Source organism: Camelus ferus, chromosome 18 (genome assembly GCF_009834535.1).
Source record: "Camelus ferus isolate YT-003-E chromosome 18, BCGSAC_Cfer_1.0, whole genome shotgun sequence".
NCBI lineage: Eukaryota > Metazoa > Chordata > Mammalia > Artiodactyla > Camelidae > Camelus > Camelus ferus.
The window spans coordinates 26,975,508-26,994,024 of NC_045713.1; the positions used below are offsets into that span (position 1 = coordinate 26,975,508).

Genomic DNA, 18,517 nt, shown 5'->3' on the forward strand with positions numbered 1-18,517 from the left:
TGAAACAAAATGGCAGGGACTGGGTCTAAGGGGAGGGGCAGTGCGAGGTTTCTGATTCCTTTGCTATGTTAATTTGTCAGTGAGGCATTTTCTCTTGACATAGACAAAAAAGCTTGCTGAGAAAGCTTGAAATAACCTGGAGGGTGTGAAAGGAGGAGAAAGGAACCAGCATTTATTAAGCATGTTTTAGGTTTCAGGACCTTTGGAGAGGTATTTCATTATTTCTTACAACACCTCTGTTTTGCTTATGAGGGAACTAGGGCTCAAACTGGTAAAGGAATTTGCCCAAAATCACCCATTCAGTGAGCAGGAAAGCTAGAACTTTAGCTAGGGTCTGGAGGGCTCATTCGTCTCACGATCTTTTCACTACATCATGATTTGCAGGTTGAAGGTTGTCTAAAGGAGAAGGGTTAAGGCCAGCTTCCAGGCGGAGCAATAAGCCACAAGATAAATAGACTCATCATCCTGGAGCATCAATTTTTTCCTGATGAAAAGTAATAAAAAATTTAGGCTTAGGTTAAAGCAAATACAGATGTAATGTTAAATCACATGCAAAAATCATATGAATTTTAAAGATGACATTGAAGATATTAGAGAAATTCCTTATTTTTTTCAAAATCCTTTTCTCCGCCGTCTCTGAGCATTGTTTCTTTGTGATCCACAAACGACAGGGCACTGCATGGGACTACCTTCTGTAAACCAGTGGAGTATGTTTGACAACATGTTCATTCTCCCAAATAGTACTGTGGATTGTTAGTCCACCTTGAGAGCAGAATATAGGAGCCAGCGGTGTTGGCATAGGAACACATGGTTGGGTGACTTAGAAGTCATTGGGGCAGAAGGGGATGGGGGGAGCTTTCAGTGTGCAAATATGCATTGTGAATTCCTGGGTAGAGATTCTGTAAAGGCATATATTTTATCCAACCTGGAGTACGGGCTCTATTTAGAGTCAGATAGGACCTGGAAGCAGTGTGGTGAAGGTAAGACAGATGCAGACTATGTGCTGGAATCATACTGTTGTTCCTTAGCCCTGTGCCATGGCAGGCATTGCTAATCAATCACAACACATTTTCTCCACTGAACATGGACTTAATCTCACACTTTTTCCCAGCATAATCCCTCAATCTCTATTATTGGGTAAGTGGAACTAGCATTGCAATGAAACCTATATGCCATGCAAGAATTAAATGTGGTGGCTAGAATCCATATTTGGGAGCCAGACTGTCTAGGTTTAAATCCTGGGTTTGATGCTTAGTAGCTGTGTGGCCAGAGCCAAGGCACTGAGCCTCTAGGAACCTCAATTTCCTCCTTTATAAAGTAAGAGTAAAAATAGAGTTGTTATGTAGGTTAATATATATGCAAGGAGTTGCCTCATAGAGTTGTTATGTGGGTTAATTTACATGAGAAGCCCTTAGAACCATTCCTAGCATATACTAAGCACTCTCTACATGTTTATACTATTGATATAATTTAGTAAGGCAGCTCCATGTTACAGATAAAGTGACTGAGGTTCAGGGAGTTTGAGTAACTTGCTCAAGTCATTCAGGTAGGGAAGTGGTATAGCTTGGGAATTTAATTCAGGTCTGTGGGCATCACTGGGACACAGTCTACTCTGTGTAATAATCTGTATCATGCATTCCTTCCCATTGTGGTCAATTTTCCTTTCGTTTCCATTGGTCTGAGTGTTTTGGGTTGACATGTAGAAGGTGGAGACAAGGGGTACCACCAGAAAAGCCAGAATGTAGAATTGGATGTTGGGGCATGTTGTGGGTGGGGAGGTTGAGAGAAGGCTGGGGACTTGGGGGTCTGGCTCAGGCTTTGGTGAAAGAATGGGGATTACTTATGAGGGTGTGGTGACAGGAAGCAGATGAGACAGAGTGCTATACTGGAACCTCAGCTAAGCAGCTGAGGCCAGAAGAACCTCCCAGCTGAGCCCAGTTCAAAGTGCTGACCCATAGAGCGGTGAATGAAATAAATGATTGCTGTTTTGAACCACTAAGTTTTGGAGCAGTTTGTTACACAGCAGTAGATAACCACTACATTGACCATGTACGGGGTTCCAATGCTTAATCGGTCAAAACAGCCAGGAGATTCCAGGGCTTAGTTTTTTAAAATTTGAATTTTTGCATCTCTGACATCTAGTCAAGATTTTTCTGTATAGGAAGCACTTTTATTTTATTCCTCTTTCATCTGTTGCCATTAATTCTTCAAATACGGGAGTCTTTAGACTCCAAAACCCCCCCTCCCGGACCCAAGCCTCTTCCAGCATGTCAGGGAAGGAAGCAGAGTGGATGGTTTCAAGTGTTGTTGTTGTTGTTGTTATTTTTAAATTGAAATATAGTTGATGAAGTTACAATTTTGTGTTAGTTTCTGGTATACAGCATAGTGATTCAGTTACACAGTTATATATATTCTTTTTCGTATTTTTTTCACTTTAGGTTATTACAAGATATTGAATATAGGTCTCTTTGCCAAACAGTAGGACCTTTTTTTTTTTTTTTTAATCTATAATTAGCTGCTTACAAGAAGGTGACAGAGTTGGGCCAAGGAGCTGGAGTTCTGGAACTTGGCCCCATCCCAACACCCAACTTTAATCAGAGCAGCTCCACTTTCATTTGTTTATATTTGCATTCCTTTAAAAAACACATTTTTGCATACTCACTCTGTTCCAGTCAAATACTTTTTAGAAACTCGGTTTGCCAGACCATTAACTGCTGAACCTGTTTGTTCACTGACAGAAAGCTGCATCTGCTTTAAAAAAAAGTTTGAAATCCTCTGCTGTGTACGGTATTTTCTCAGAGTCCTTTTCCGAAGGTGGAAGCATTTTCCTGGAAAGGTAATCTTGGCTGTCGTTAAGTCAGAGCTGTCTGCGCATCTGCCACGAGGCTGGCCTGGCTGGAGGAGGGAGGGGCAAGGGCTGGTTTCTTGAGGCCTGTGGGCCGAGAGCAGGACAAAGCTTTTGAGGGGTGTGATTGGCTCACAGTCACTGCAGGGCCCCCTCCTCAAGTTCACCCCATGCAGTGGTGGGGGAGTCCTGAGCCCCAGCTCCTGGCTGACCCCCAGCTGCTTCCTGGCTCTGCTCCTCCTCTTTCTCCCTCTGCACACCCAGAGAGGTCCTGCTGCCAGTGGCTGCAGCCAGAACCAAGCTGCTTCCCTGATAGCGGGGATTGGGGGTGGCTGGTTTGACTGCTTCATTTTCATTCTGCTCCTTCACATTCTTCTGTCTTCTCTCCAAGGCCTGGTGCTCTGCAACCTGGCCAGAGGGGAAACAGCTCCTCTCCTGCCCCATTTCCTCTCTCTTCCCTCATCCCTTTAGTGATGGTCTGTTTTCTCTCCTGTTACTTCTCAGAGATCTTCACACACAGAGGCAGAGGATAAGGATTCAGGAGATGGGGTTCAGGAGACCAGCTCTCTGTTCCTTCAACTGTGAAGAGAGGGACTTGGTCCCTGGGCTCCCCAAATTGGCCATCTGGAGCCACCTACACTGTTTGCCACAAATGCCACAGCTGGATGGAGCCTGCCAAGGTCTAGACTGAGACCTGCTCCCTCTTTGTTAAAATAAAAGATTACAAAAATACTGAATCCCTATGCTGTGCACCTGAAACTAACACAATATTGTAAATCAACTATACTTAAATTAAAAAAAGGAGATTAGCAAGCATTAGGGTATTAAAGACAGAGCAACCCCAACTGAGACTTTCGGGCAGAGAACTAAAAAAGAGAGGAGTTTCCCATTTTGTGATTCCGTGTTTTAATGCCTTGTTTGTGTGCCAGGGGTTAGCACTGTAGGGACCAAGGGGAACCTGGGATAGAGACCCTATAAAACCTAAGTTCTAAACTTCTATACTTATGTCTCTGCTTCATACTTCTTCTGAATCATTTAAATCCCCCTTATTTTGCTGGGTGCTGTGTCTGTCCCAGGCCAATGCCCCCACAAGTGCTAAATCAACTTGGAAGTTTGTTGTTGAAGGATTTGAAGTTTCCACAGGAAATTTCTCATTTCCCTCCTGTCCACCTTTGCTCTTCTGACTTCTCTCTGATCCTAAGTGCATGTGCATTAAAAACATAAGCATATCTATGTTACACGAAAAGGATTTCTTAAGATTAATTGCTCTTTGTCCAGGCATTGACTATGCAGATATTCAACAGCTTCAAACAAATACTTGTTGGGTCCTTTCTTTGAGCAGTGAGGGGAAAAAAGGTTCCTGCCCTCACAGAGCCAATGGGGAGACAGAGAGCAAAGACATGGATCCGTAGTGGAGATGGCTGGCAGAATAATGCACCCCCCCACACACAAGATGTCCACATCCTAATCACCAGAATCTGTGATTGCGTTCCATTACATGGCAAGTGGGAATTAAGGTAGCAGGTGGAATGAAGGTGGCTAATTAGCTGGTTTCACACAGGGAGATTACCTTGGATTATCCAAGTGGGCAGTGTAATCCGGGGACTTTAATGTGTGGAAGAGGGAGGCAGAGATTTAGACCCAGAGGGATAGCAAGCATAAAAAGAAAATGTTGACCGGCCATGACTGGCTGTGAAGATGGAAGAGGATCATGAGTCAAGGAATGTAGGAAGCATATAAAAGCTGGAAAAGGCAAGAAAATGGATTCTCCTCTGAAGCCCCAGAAAGGAACATGACCCGCTGACACCTTGATTTTAGCTCCCTGTTGCCAGTTACCCACCAGCCATGTGAATGAAGCCATCCCCAGGCAGCCTCAACCAACCATCAGCTGATCACAGATGCATATGAAACCTCTGCTAAGCCGGCTGAGGTCAGAAGAACCTCCCAGCCGAGCCCAGTTCGAATGCCTGCCCCACAGAACGGCCAATGAAATAAATGCCTGTGGCATTTAAACCACTAAGTTTTGGACTTCTGTCCTCCAGAACGGTAAGATCATACATTCGTGCTGTTTACGCCACTTAAACTGTGTGTGATTTGTTCCATGGGAAACTAACATGGATCACACTTCCTCCTCCATTTTAATTCTTTTTCTGCATGTAAGAGCAAGTGTCCTGGGGTCTTTAGAAATCCTCTCCATTCTTAGGCAGAGGCTGGTGGCTGCATCACTAAAGGAGACAGGAAACAAAACCATGCCGTGGCTTCTAAAACACTCCCCCCACCCAAAACTCTAGAGAACAATAAGTGGATACACTGTTAAAGTGGTACTTTGGATCTCATTTGCTTTCTCAGTGCCTCAGGCTCCCCCACTTAAGAGCCTTGCCATGTGGCAGTGTTTTTCTGGGTTCCTGTGATACACACAGCTGTTTGACAAAAGCCACCTCACTGAGGATGCTGGAGGCTAGGGTGTGCTCAGAGATCTGATTTAAAGGTTTTGAACTACAGCACCATAGTTTTGCCCAGTGCCTGCAGCCTATGGAGGGGTGTGTAACCTGCTGAGTGGGACTGGCAATGGTGTGGTACCAGCTGGAAAGCAAGAGGCTGAAATTCTTTTAAAAATGCCTTAGATGTCCCTCCTGCTTTTTGTTTATTCATAGAGTAATATTTTAATACAATTATATTGTGAGCTATAACATATACACTCAGAAAAGTGAAAATAATCACACATGTACAGCTTAATGAAATATCTCAAAGCAAACACATGTGAAACCCATTATCCTGGCTAATGAAATAGAGTCTTTCTGGTACCCAGAAGCCCTCTTGCGCCCCTTCCCCATAACTACTCCCTCCCTCCTTCCCAACAGTAACCACTATTCTGCCCTCTTATGTCTCCTTTTTCTTTTATATGTTTCAAAAATTACATTGTAAAAATTCAAACAATATCAAAGAGAAGGAAGAATGATTGATCATGTGTAAGCATTTCTTATTAGCTATTATTCTCTCTATTAAAATTATTATGAAATTGCTCAAACATAATAGTGGGCATAATAATATAAGGAACAGCTGGTGCCCATCACACTGCTTAAGAAATAAAACATAATCAATATGATTAAAGCCTCACTTGTTCCTTTTTCTGATCATCCCTCCCTCAAGCTCGGTATTTATTAACTCCATGCATTTTGTTGTATTTTTGCTAACTCTGCTTGTGTACCTAACTCATATATCATTTTGTTTTGTATATTTTTGCACCATATCATAGCACGCATGTTCTTTTTTTCTCAACACTATATCCGAGATTCATCCAGGTTGATACATGGAGCTCTCCCTCATCCATTTTAAAATGTTTTCAGCCTCTTTGGATTTTTTAAAAGAATGAGAAGACCTCTCCCATCTCTGCTGTTTCCCCAGTCACTGTCATCAGAGGTAAAGGTACGTAGGGTTTGCTATCTGTAATTCCCCAGCTTTCTCTTTGTGTGTGTGTCTCCATATGCACATTTATACATGCAGAGTTCTGAAGAGTTAATTGTAAAAGTTGGATCCTCAGAGCAGATATGATGAGCCCAAGCTTTGGATCTGAATACCAGCTTCATCATTTAGCAGCTCTGTGACCTTGGGCAAGTTATTTCATCTCTCCACATTTTATTTTACTTATCTATAAAGTGTGATAATAAAATTAGTTATGTCAAAGTGTTGTGTACAGATTCCATAAGATGATATAAGGAAAGTGCTTATCTTAGTTTCTGGCCTATAGCAAGTGCTTCAGTAAATGTTCGCTATCATTGTTATATGTTGTTCTGTAATGCGCTTTTTCCCATTTAATAATTTATCATGCCATCTTTCCATGTCTGAAAATATATGACTATGTTATAATGGGAAAACACACACACACACATGAATGTACACTTGTACAAACACACACACACATAATACCTATTTACAAGCCAGAAGACTGGTTTGGAAACTCACCATCATGATTGATTTCAACCTATTTTATTGGTCATTTTGTGCACTCTTGCTTTTCCATCCTACAACCAGAGGGCTTGGCAGGTTGCAATATTTGTCATAATCTTCAGGAGTTCTTAGCCAGAGATGGCAGCCCCATTCCTTGCAGGTCTGTGGATAGAATATAAAGGATTAGTCAACTTGGAAAGGAAAAATATCTTTTTCACTGATCTCTCATTAATTTTTAGCATTTCTTCAATTATGATTGTAGGCAACAAACCACAGTGGAATGAACACTTCCTGTAACTTGGTCACCATTGAAAATCATAGCTATTTTCATATCTCATAACTGTTACAGAATCTTCAAATGTCCTTTAGTCTCACTGCTTCTTTGAAATCACAGTAGTAGTTAGACCCCTGGCTAGATCTTCATGTGCTAATAAAGGACAATGTGTATTGCGTATACCTTGCTATATCCACAAGTTTGTTTTAATAGTTCTATAACTACATTTCAGTGTAGTTGGTTTACTTGTAATCCAGTGTATTCTATTTTATTCACTTAAAATTATTATACCAGGAAAAGAGTCCACAGTCTTCACCAAATTGCCAAAGTGATCCATTCCACTAAAGAAATTCAGAACCCCCTGGGGTTTTCTGACCAAGGTTTGTGGGCATCGCAGATATCCACCATACTTCCTGGCTGCTTGGTATCTGAAGTCCTCATATTTGGGAGAATCTTCCAAATGATGAGGCACAGCCTGCCACCTGGCATCGAGGCTGAACATGGTAGGTGCCTGCTCTCCTCGTTTCCCATGCAGCTGGGGCACAGACCCATCCAATGACTCATCACTTGACTCTGCCAGTCAAATGTACCTATCTTGTGCTTTGAATCAGAGACTGGTGAAGAAGGAGGACCACACAGAGTTTATTCTGACAAGGAGAAGCAGCCACCTCCTCATTCTAGAGGCACCTGTAGTTAGCAGTTCTAGCGGGAACATTGGTGTCCAGCATTGGTATTGTTGGTAGTATTCAAGTTGTGATGTCTTCAGAATTGTTGGTAGTATTCAAGTTGTGATGTCTTCACTGCCTGTTGGAGAGTCTGTATTGTACCCAACATCCTTCAAATAAACTTTCTTCTTTCTTAAAATAACCAGGGGGTTTCTGTTGGCTGTAATATGAATCTTGGGTATAGGGAGGTACTGGAAGGCAAAAACCCTGTAGTTTTGGGAATCCATCTTGGAGATTTAGGACCCTTGAGTTTCTCTCTCCTTTCCAAAAGTACCGCTTTGTACATATGTATTTCCATGACAAGTAAATAATGGAGAATAATAATGGCAAGATGCCTAGTGTGGTAGCCATTCTCCAAAATGGTGTGCAATGGTCCTTGTCACCTGGTACTCATACCTGGGGGTAATTCCCTCCTACGCTGTACCAAGGTTGGCTTATGTGACCAACAGAAATAGCAGAAATGATGGATGTCATTTCTGATATTAGGCTATAAATGGAATTCTTAATAACCTTTGGCCATCCACTGGCACCCATTTTCATTTGATACAGGGCCCCACAAATTATGGGCCAGGTCCTGGACAGAACTAAGAGGATTTGTCAGCAGATTGGATGTGGGGTTGGAGAGAACGAGAGGTGTCAGAGATAATGCCAACGTTTTGGCTTCAGCAACTGAAGCTGGAGTTGCTGTTGAGTGAGATGGGGAAACCGCAGGATGGTCAGGACTAGGGGAAGTGGGACTTGCAGAGAGACAGACTTTTCTAGGACATGAAGTCACTTGGGAACATTTTGGGGTCCTACCAAAATGTTCCCTCAGATTTCCAGCAGGGCCATGTCCCCACCCGAGTCTGATTCTAGCCTGACTATCATAACAACCGCAGCAGTGACAGCTGTGTCCTCCTTGGAGACAATGACCTGACCTCAGGGGGACGGTGCGCGCCACTGACTTATTTTTAGAATTTCTCATTTCTCCTCAACCGCAACTGGAATGAAAAGTTCTGAGGCTGGATGAGAGTGGCTGAATAAAAAAGCCTTTAATTAAGAGCTAAAGACTTTAATCTGCCTATAACTGGGTTTTACGCCTAAATCCTACAGTTTTTCAAAGAAAAAGAAATTGAGAGAACGCAAAATGCCACCCAGTACAAAGCCATGAAAATGTTGAGCTCAAACACTTGTGGTCTCTTGGGCAATTAAACTCTCCACTCTTCAGATCGAGGCGAGAAAACGTGTTTCTTCTCCCCATCTGAACTGCACATTTTCCTCCAAGCTCGCCAGTCGTGCTGACTCAGCACGGAACAGATTCCTTCTCTCTCCCCCCAACACCCTCGCCGGCTGCTGGCTCGTCCACCTCTCTCTTCCTCTGCCCCCTTCCTCCTGGGCATCCCAGATGAGACCTTGAATTAAGATGAGGCTTCATTTTACTTCTTTTTTTGGCCAGTGGAAAAATGAAGGGGAGAAAAAAGTGCACACATTTCTTTTTTAAGGATGCAAATTTCCCATAATTTGTCAGAAGGAGGAATGTCGCGTTGGGAGATGCCAACGGGCGACGTGATTGAAAGGGAGAAAAAGTCCTTGTGTTTCTCAGATGTAAATAATTTAAGGCTTGAAGTGCTCACCTTTGGACCCACTGAAGCTGCTGGGAGCTTGTGCAGTGGGGGGGAAACAAAGTCGCTGAGACAGGAGGGAGACAAGTAAGCTTACTGGCCTGGACTTGATGCAGCCAGGGGAACGGCTGCTGTTCCCTAGCAGAGGAAACCAGCCAATGCCGGGGAAGATTCCTCGAGGAACTGGGACCAGCCATGCACTCCCGGTGGGCTGTGAATGGGGACCACCCCCTCCATCGCATGGGTTGAAAATTCTCCTTGCTACAAAAAGGATGGCAGATGCAGAAGACTCCTACCACGGCGAAAGAAAAGGGAAAATATATAGTAATAAGCAATATTAATAGAGTTCTTACTACATCCTGGGTAACCTTCTACATTGGTAGTTGGCAAACATTTTCTGTAAAGGGCCAGGCAGTAGATATTTCAGGCTTTGTGCCCATCTGGTCTCTGTGGGAACTGCAACTACTCAACTCTGTTCCTGTAGTGTAAAAATAACCTTAGACAGTATGTAAATGAATGGGTGTGGCTGAGTGCCAATAAAACTTTATTTCTGGACACTGCAATTAGAATTTCAGTTTTCACGTGTCATGAAATAGTCTTCTTCTTCTCCTCATTTTTTCCCCCCAACTCTTTAAAAATATCGAAAACATTTTTGGCTTGCTGGGTGTGCAAAAACAGGTGGCAGGCTGTATTTGTCCAGTTGGATGATAGTTTCCTGACCCCTATTCTAGATACTTTGTATATGTTCTTTCTTTTCATCCTCCCAACCCTGTAATAGTCACTGTGACAGATGAGTAAGCACAGAGAAAAAATGTAAGTGCCAATAGTTGCTATTATGGGTTGAATTGTGCCCCCTCCACCCAGTCGGTGTATTGAAGTCCTAACACCCAGTACCTCGGTGTGACTGTATGTGGAAATGGGGTTGTTGCAGATGTAATTAGTTAAGATGAGGTGGTTACAGTGGGTCCTAACTCAATATGACTGGTGTCCTTATAGAAAGAGGTAATTTGGACATGGAGATGCATGTAGGAAGAATTCCACGTGAAAACAAAGGCAGAGATCAGGGTGATGTTTCAAAAAAGCCAAGAAATGTGAAAGATGCCAAGGTATCACTAGAAACTAGGCAGAACACTTGGAACAGATTTCTCCCCTACAGCCCCTGGAGGGAACCAACTTGTCCATCATAGGGTGATTTTAAAACTTCAGAGAACTTTGAGATGATAATTCCTGTTGGTTGACCAACGTTGTTTTGTGTACTTTGTTGAGACAGTCCTTTGATTTCAGATGTGGGGCACTTAACCACTGGGCCATTCATTATGGCCATAACTTTATAATAAAAGTTAAATATGGTGTGGCTTTAGAGCCGGACAGATGCAGGTCCAGTTCCTGACTGCAACTTCTATATGCTGTGTGACCTTGGGCAAGTCACTCAATCTCTCTGAGCCTTACTTCCCTCACCTATAAAATGGGAGTTACAAGATACCCATTTTATAAGGATACGTGGGGGTGAAGATGATACGCAAATAAAAGATGATCTATAATACAAGCAGTAAAGAAGCGCATGGCACATAGGAGAGGCCAGTCATTTTTGTTATTTGCTTACCTGTGCTCAGACTGTTTTATTACGTTTCCAATCTCAAGAGATGGCATTTTGTCCTCACAATGGCCATTTTGTAGCCACTCTTCAGACAGCTCTCCCTAACCCTGTCATTCCTGTCCTCAACACAGTTTACAGCAGCCTGGACACTCCTTTTGGCCTTATATATACAAGGACACTAGTCACATTGGTTTAGGACCCACGCTAATAACCTCATCGTGACTGATTATATTAGATTTTTAGTTCCTGATACTGTTGAAGGAGGTCATGGAGAGGACGTGGCCCCCGGTTGACTCTCTAGCGGGACCTGGGCAATGGGAGGCTCCTCCCCCCTCCCCTGTCCTTGAAATATACATTCCGCCCACAATTCTCACGTTAGGAGCCAGTTCAACCATGTGGCTTTGAGAGAGTAAGGTGTTGTTGAGACCATCTGGTCCACATTAAGGCCTCCATAAACGTTGAAATGCTGGTGGCTGGATGCGGAGATCTGCTTGCGCCCAAGACAAGGCTCGTAAGTAAGTTCCCTTGCGTATTAAACCTGCCACCTACCAGTCTGGTGTGGCCACCTCTTTCTTCTTTCTCTCTGTGCCCTCCGTGTGTGCGGCAAGTTTTGAATTTTACACAGGAAGCTCTCGAAGTTTCTAACCCCTGGGCCATGTTTAGTAGAAGAGTCTCTGCTGCTCGCAGGTGAGGCACGGTGTAAACTGCTTGCTAATTTGACCTGCTCTTTCCACTGCTTAGGGTTTGTCATCCAGAGAGGAGGTAAGGGGACTCAAATGGAGAATTTAGAGAACTTCCTTCTGCCTCTGTCTAGGGGAGACCTGAGAGAGTGACAGGAGAGTCTGTGGAACTGGGAAAGGGGATGCCACAGGCACAGGGAGAACTTTGGGTGTTCTGTGAAAGAGTTTTTCAGAGAGCAGTTTCTTCCACTCCCTTAGTCTGTGGTTTATGGTCAAATCAAGGTCCTTGTAGATTGTGATTCCCACTGAGGGAGAGAGAGACACATAAAGAGAAAAACAGCAACAAACGTGGCAGAGGCAAATAGACCCTGGTTCGAATCCCACCCTTGCCACTTAGCAGCTGTGTGACCTTACCTTGAGGAACTTGCTTAACCTCTTTGAGCCTTCGTGTTTTAATTTTTAAAATGCAGTCAGTAATAGTTACCTCACAGAATTACTGTCTGGGTTAAACAAGAATATGAGAGTAATAATAGAGATCGTTCAGGCTCATAAAGAGCCCAACAGGACACCTGGCTCAAAGTAGGTGCTCGGTAAATGGGGGTGAGGAGTGAGGTTGCTGCTCTGCCAGGTCCACTTGGACCCCCACTTTTGCATGACTTTGACTTTGGTTTGCTCTCACTTTCTGCAGGTCACACTTGCAACTCTCTTCTGGGTTAGGGAACCTGAAAAGGGAAGTACCAGGCTATGTAAGTTCCTAGAAGGCAGCCCCTTTATAATCAAATCCTCACTTACCGCCACCCCCCACCCTGGCCCTTGGCAACTACTGATCTATTTATATGTGTGTATGTGTATATATGTATTTTTTAATTGAATTATTGTCAGTTTACAATGTGATCTAACTTTCATCCCTATAGATTTGCCTTTTCCAGTGTATCCTTAAAATGGATGTAGCCTTTTGAGTCTGGCTTCTTTAACTTGGGTTTTTTTTTCAGTTTTTGGCAATCATGAGTAAAGCCACTATAAAAAATTACATAGGTTTTCTGTGAACCTAAGCTTTTATTTCTCTTAGATAAGTACCCAGCAGAGGGACTGTTGGGTTTTGTAGGCGTATACTTAACTTCATAAGAAATTTGCAAAGTTGTTTTCTGAAGTAGCCATACAATTTGGCATTTCTGCCAAAAACAAATGAGAATGCATAACATTAGTTTTTTTTAATAAAAAAAGTCATTCTAATAGATTTATCGTGGTGTTTCATGTATCTTTTATTTGAATCTCCATAATGAAAAATGATGTTGAGCATCTTTTCATAAGCTTATTTGTCACCTACATAATTTCTTTGGGGAGGGGACCGTTCAAATCTTCGACCATTTAAAAAATCGGGTTTTTAAAAAATTTTCTTTTTTTATTCAGCGCTACTGAAGTATAATTGACAAGTATAATTGACAAATAAAATTGTAAGATATTTAAATATCTTATGATAATTAAAAGATACTTGATATTTTGTAAGATATTTAAAAATATCTTACAAAAATAATATATATATGTATATATACAGTGATGGATGTGTTGAGATATATATATATATATATATATATATCTATATATGAACATTTACATTCTATTCTCCTAGCAAATTTCACTTATACAGTAAAATGTTATCAACTTTGGTCAGTATGTTATATATTAGATGCTCAGACTTTATTTAGCTTGTAGCTGGAAGTCTGTACCCTTTTGACAACCTCTCTCTATTTCTCCAGCTCCCACTCTCAGCTTCTGGAAACTACTCTCCTACCTTCTGTTTCTCAGAGTTTGACTTTTTTTTTTTTAAGATTCCACTTATAAGTGATGCCATGTAGTATTTGCCTTTTGCTTTCTGGCTTATGTCACTTAGCATAACACCCTCAATGTCCAACCATGTTGTCACATGTGGCAAGATTTCCTTCTTTCTCGTGGCTGAATACTATTCAGTTTGTTTTCTTATTATTGACCTTTGAGAGTTCTTTACATATTTTGGATAGAAGTCCTTGCTCAGATACTTGTTTTGCCAATATTTTCTCCCAGTCTGTGGCTTGTCTTCATTTTCTTAACAGTACCTTTCAAAGAGCAGACATTAAAAACTTTTTTTCCTTTATAAATGGTGATTTTCTTTTTGAAAGGACTGTTTCTGTCCAGGAAGTCTTTGTCTACCTTAAGTTTACAATTTTTTTTTTCCTATTAAAAACTTCCTATTAAAAGTTTTATAATTCTAGGTTTTACATTTCACTTTGTGATTAGTTTTGAGCTGATTTTTTTTTTTTTTATGGCATGAGGCGTGGGCTAAGGTTCAAGTTGTTTATTATTATTACTCTGTACACGGTGGTCCAATTGCTTTAGTACCATTTATCGTGAAGGATGTTCTTTTTCCATTGAACTGCCTTTGTATCTTCATCAAAAATCAATTGACTATATGTGTGGGTCTCTTTCTGAACTCTGTTTTCTGCTTCATTGATCAGTGTGTCTACCCTTTTGCCAGTACTACACTGTTCATGGTAACTGTAATTTTATACTAAGTCATGGAATCAGGTAGTGTGAGTCCTCAACTTCGTTCTTCTTTTTCAGAATTATTTGGGCTACTCTAATGCATTTGCTTTTCCATACAAATTTTGGAATAAGCTTGTCAATGTCTATAACAATCCTACTGAGATTTTGATTAGGATTGAATATCAGTTTACAGATAAATTTGGGGAATGTTAAAATCTTAATAATCTTGAGCCTTCCTATCTATATACATGATATATCTCTCCATTTATTTAGATCTTCTGTGATTTCTCTCATCGGCATTTGATAATGTTTAGCATAATTATCTTGTACATATTTTGCTAAATTTATATTATTTCATGTTTGTTAGGGGTATGGTAAATAGTATTAGTTTTGAATTTTAATTCCAATTATTCATTGCTATTATATAGAAAAAAATTGATTTTTGTATATTGACATTATATCCTATGACCTTACTTAACTCATTTATTAGTTCTAGTAGCTTTTTTGCAGGTATTTTGGTGTTTTCATCACAGATAATTGTTTCACTGTCAATACAGTCTTCTTTCTTTCTTTCTGATCTGTATGTCCTTTTATTCTTTTTCTTGCTGTGTTGTTTTGGCCAGGGCTTCTAGTACAGTGTTAACTAGGGTTGATGAAAATGGATACCCTTGCTTTGCTCCCAATCCTTGGGGGAAAGTATTCAGACTTCCACCATCGAGCATGCTATTATTTGTAGTTTTTTGGTAAATGTTCTTTATCAGGTCGAAGGAGTTACCTGTAATTTTCATCTTGCTGAGGGATCTTATCATGCATGGACACTGAGGTTTTTGACTGCTTTGTCTGAGTCTATTTATAGGATCATATGGTTTTCCCTCTTTAGTCTGTTGGTATGCTGAAATACATTGATTGATTTTTGAAGGCTGAACTAACTTTGCATTCCCAGGATAATATTCCCAAGACACTTCATTCAGTATTGACATTTTATCATTCTTTTATCATTGCTAGATCTCATTTGCTAATGTCTTTGAGGATATTTGCATCTGTGTCCTTTAGGGACATTGGTCCATAGCTACACTATATACAATGCAGTAGTTCCTGGACACATGGGCTATGTAAATTTAAATAAAAGTAGATTAAATTATTATATGAAATTAAAAATTTATTTCTTCAGTTACACTAGTTATATTTTAAGTGCTCAGTAGTCCCATGTGGCTAGTGGCTACCATATTGGATAGTGTAGGTATTTCTACCGTAGCAGAAAGTTTTATTAGACAGCATAGTTTTCTAGTTTTCTTTTTTGTAGTTTCTTAGTCTGGTTTGGTATTAGTATAATGCTTGTCTAAAGAATGAGTTGAAAAGTCTTTCCTTCTTTGTGGAAGAGCCTACGTGGACCTGAGTGTAGAAGAAATATGGCCAATCTTGGGGAATGTTCTGTGTGTACTTAAAAAAAAAGTACATTCTGTTGTGGGGTAGAGTGTTTTATAAATGTCAGTTAGGTCAGGTGGTTCTGCTTGTCCTGTCAGGTAGCACTGAGGGAGGAGGGCCTTTGTCTCCACCTGCATTTGTGCATTTATCTTTCTCTCCTTTCAGCCTTATCAGTTTTTTCCTTCATGTATTTTGAAACTCTTGTGTGTTGTAAAGAAGCATTTAGGATCATTGTGGTTTTTTTGTAAACTGATTCCTTTATTGTTGTGTAGCTGTTTCAGGCCCCCGCCCCTGGGGTAGAGGATAGCTTTCTTTGCCCTTTCTCCTGCAGCAGTGGGTCTCCACCTGTGCCCTGGATGTGCTGGCCTGCTTCCATCATCTGGAGATTTGAGTTCTGCTGGGGAGAAGAATCTGGGTGAAGGCCTTTGCATTTAGCACAGCAGCACTATGGGACTACACCACCAAGAAGAGACCTTTCCAGTATCCCACCCTGCTTCTGATCTTTCTCCCAAGCACCCACTGATGGTCTGTGGAGAAGAGCTTGAAATGGGTACAAGCTCCCCTTGTGTCTCTGACTCTCTGGGCTTCTGTAACCTCCTGTTAGCCCGCATAGGCCTCTAGCAAATTGTGAAAATTTTTAGCTGAAAAAAGGATACAAGTGAACTTATTTACGAAACAGAAACAGACTTGAAGACATAGAAAACAAACTTATGGTTATGGCGGAGGGAAGGGGGTAGCAAGGGATAAAATGGGAGTTTGGGATTTGCAGGTACACACTGCTATATATACAACAGATAAACAACAAGGTTCTACTGTATAGCACAGGGAACTATAGTCAGTACCTTGTAATAGCCTATAGTGAAAGAGAATAGGAAAAGGAATATATATATATATATATATATATATATATATAGTCAGTTATATATATAACTGAATCACTATGCTGTACACCAGAAATTAACACAATACTATAAATCGACTATACATCAATTAAAAAAAAACTAAATAAATTGAAAAAGAATTTAGCTGAATTCCTCTGACTCACATCTGTGGTGCTTGGTATCTCTTCATCCCGTCTCTGCCACAGTTGATATTTGGAGGAGCTTTTCTGGGGAGTTCAAGCTACTTGGTTTCCCTGTGGCCTCAGCTTTTAGATGCACTTATGAAAAGTTATGATTTTGAAGTTTATCTGCTTTCTTATTGTTAGAGTGGGAGTGAAGCTCCTCCCAGCTTTCCTCATCCTAGGTGGATGTGAAACTCTTCATGATTGATAATTTAATTTTTTTTCTAAGTGTTCTTGCAAATTCCCAATATAGGAATATTGGTCACCTTAGCATTATATGAAAAGTAAAGTTACTTTAATTAAAAAAGGAAAAAATTTTAGTTTGGTGAATGCTAGGAAGGACTGATTGGTTCTCTTAAATGATGCATAATTTAAAAACAGTATTTTGTGAGCCAGCTTTTATCCCAGAGCAAATTTTTAGAGGTAACTTAATAAGCCACAGGCTCATTCAAAAAGTGCTGATACAGCTTTCCTTGGCATGATATACTTTGTTTAACTGTAGTTTTGCCATAATTCCATAGCTCTAGTAAAAGCTATTGTCCTACTGGAAGGCATCTGTGTATCCTTTGCTTGGCAGATCTTGAGGTGTAAGTTTTACATAGCATACATACACCCTTTCAATAATTAAAACCTCACGTTCAGCGCGCTGTACTTCTTAATGGCATAAAGATCACAGGGAAAGAGGATTAACACTCAGGAAAGGCTCAGAAAGAGTGAAAACAGAGGAGTTGCACAGAGAAGTATATTTCTTAATAAGGATTTAAAAAAATCTTCTACTTTATTCAGAATTGTTAACTAGCATCAGGAGACATGGAGCAAAGGCAGTGTTTCAAGGAAAGGGTTTTTATTTCTTGAGACTTCATGCCTACCCAGGTCTCAGTGATGACACCAATGCCACTGATTAATTTAATTTTTCTTATAGACTGCTGGCTCTGGGAATGTCCAGTGGTATATTGGAAGGAGCTTTCAAGATGTCTGCAGGGGCATCAGTCCCATCATGGACTATGTGAATGGTGTCCCTGAGATGGTGCTTGATTTAGACAAGCCTAGATTTTAATGCTGGTTTTTCTTCTGAGTGACCTTAGGCAAGTCACTTAACCTCTCTGACTCTCGATTTACTCACCAGTGAAATGGGGCTAATAATGCTCTGTCTTAGTGTCATTTGGTGGTTGAAGTGAGGACATCTGTAAAACATCTGATGCAAGGCCTGACACTTAGTAAATGCTTGGTCATTGTGCGTTCACTTCTCCTTTTCCCCTTCTTCGTAGCTGTGCAGTGAAAGGGACGTGAAGTTGTCAGTTGACAAACGCTGTCCTCTAGGATCTTTACAAAAATACACGATTTTACGGTTGCGATTTTATGAACCTGGATTTTTTGATGAATGGGTTGAATTTTGCACTTGTGCCCTCAGGTGATTTGGTTGTACAGGGTGAAGTTTTGTAAATTTAAAATAATTGTTTCCATTTGAAACTTGGAAGTCAGAACAGTTCTCCCCTCAGCTCATTGATGGGGTTGAATCTGTTCCTTGGTGAGGGTTGTGTAACTGGGGTCGGGGATTATAAACATTTGGGTGTTCTGCATAATAGCTGATTAAATTAGCTAGGGTTGTCGGGGTCAGACTGACCTAGGTTTGAATCATGGCATTGCCAATTCCAAGTGGTAGGATCCAGAGCAAATTCCTTTCCCTCTCTAAGTCTCAGTTTTCTTGGTGACAAAATGGGAGAAAGATGAAATACCCACTTCATGGGATTGTGATTTTAATGAGAACATGCATCACATGCACTCAGAAATGTTACATAAACAATTTAGTGAGTATTTACCATTTACTGGCCCTGGGCT

General features: G+C 41.0%; 1 long non-coding RNA gene across 1 annotated transcript in view; it reads left to right on the forward strand.

Annotated features, from left to right (window-relative positions):
* LOC116657583 overlaps positions 1 to 18,517 on the forward strand; it is a 240,720-nt gene that overhangs the window by 20,212 nt on the left and 201,991 nt on the right. The window lies entirely within an intron of this gene.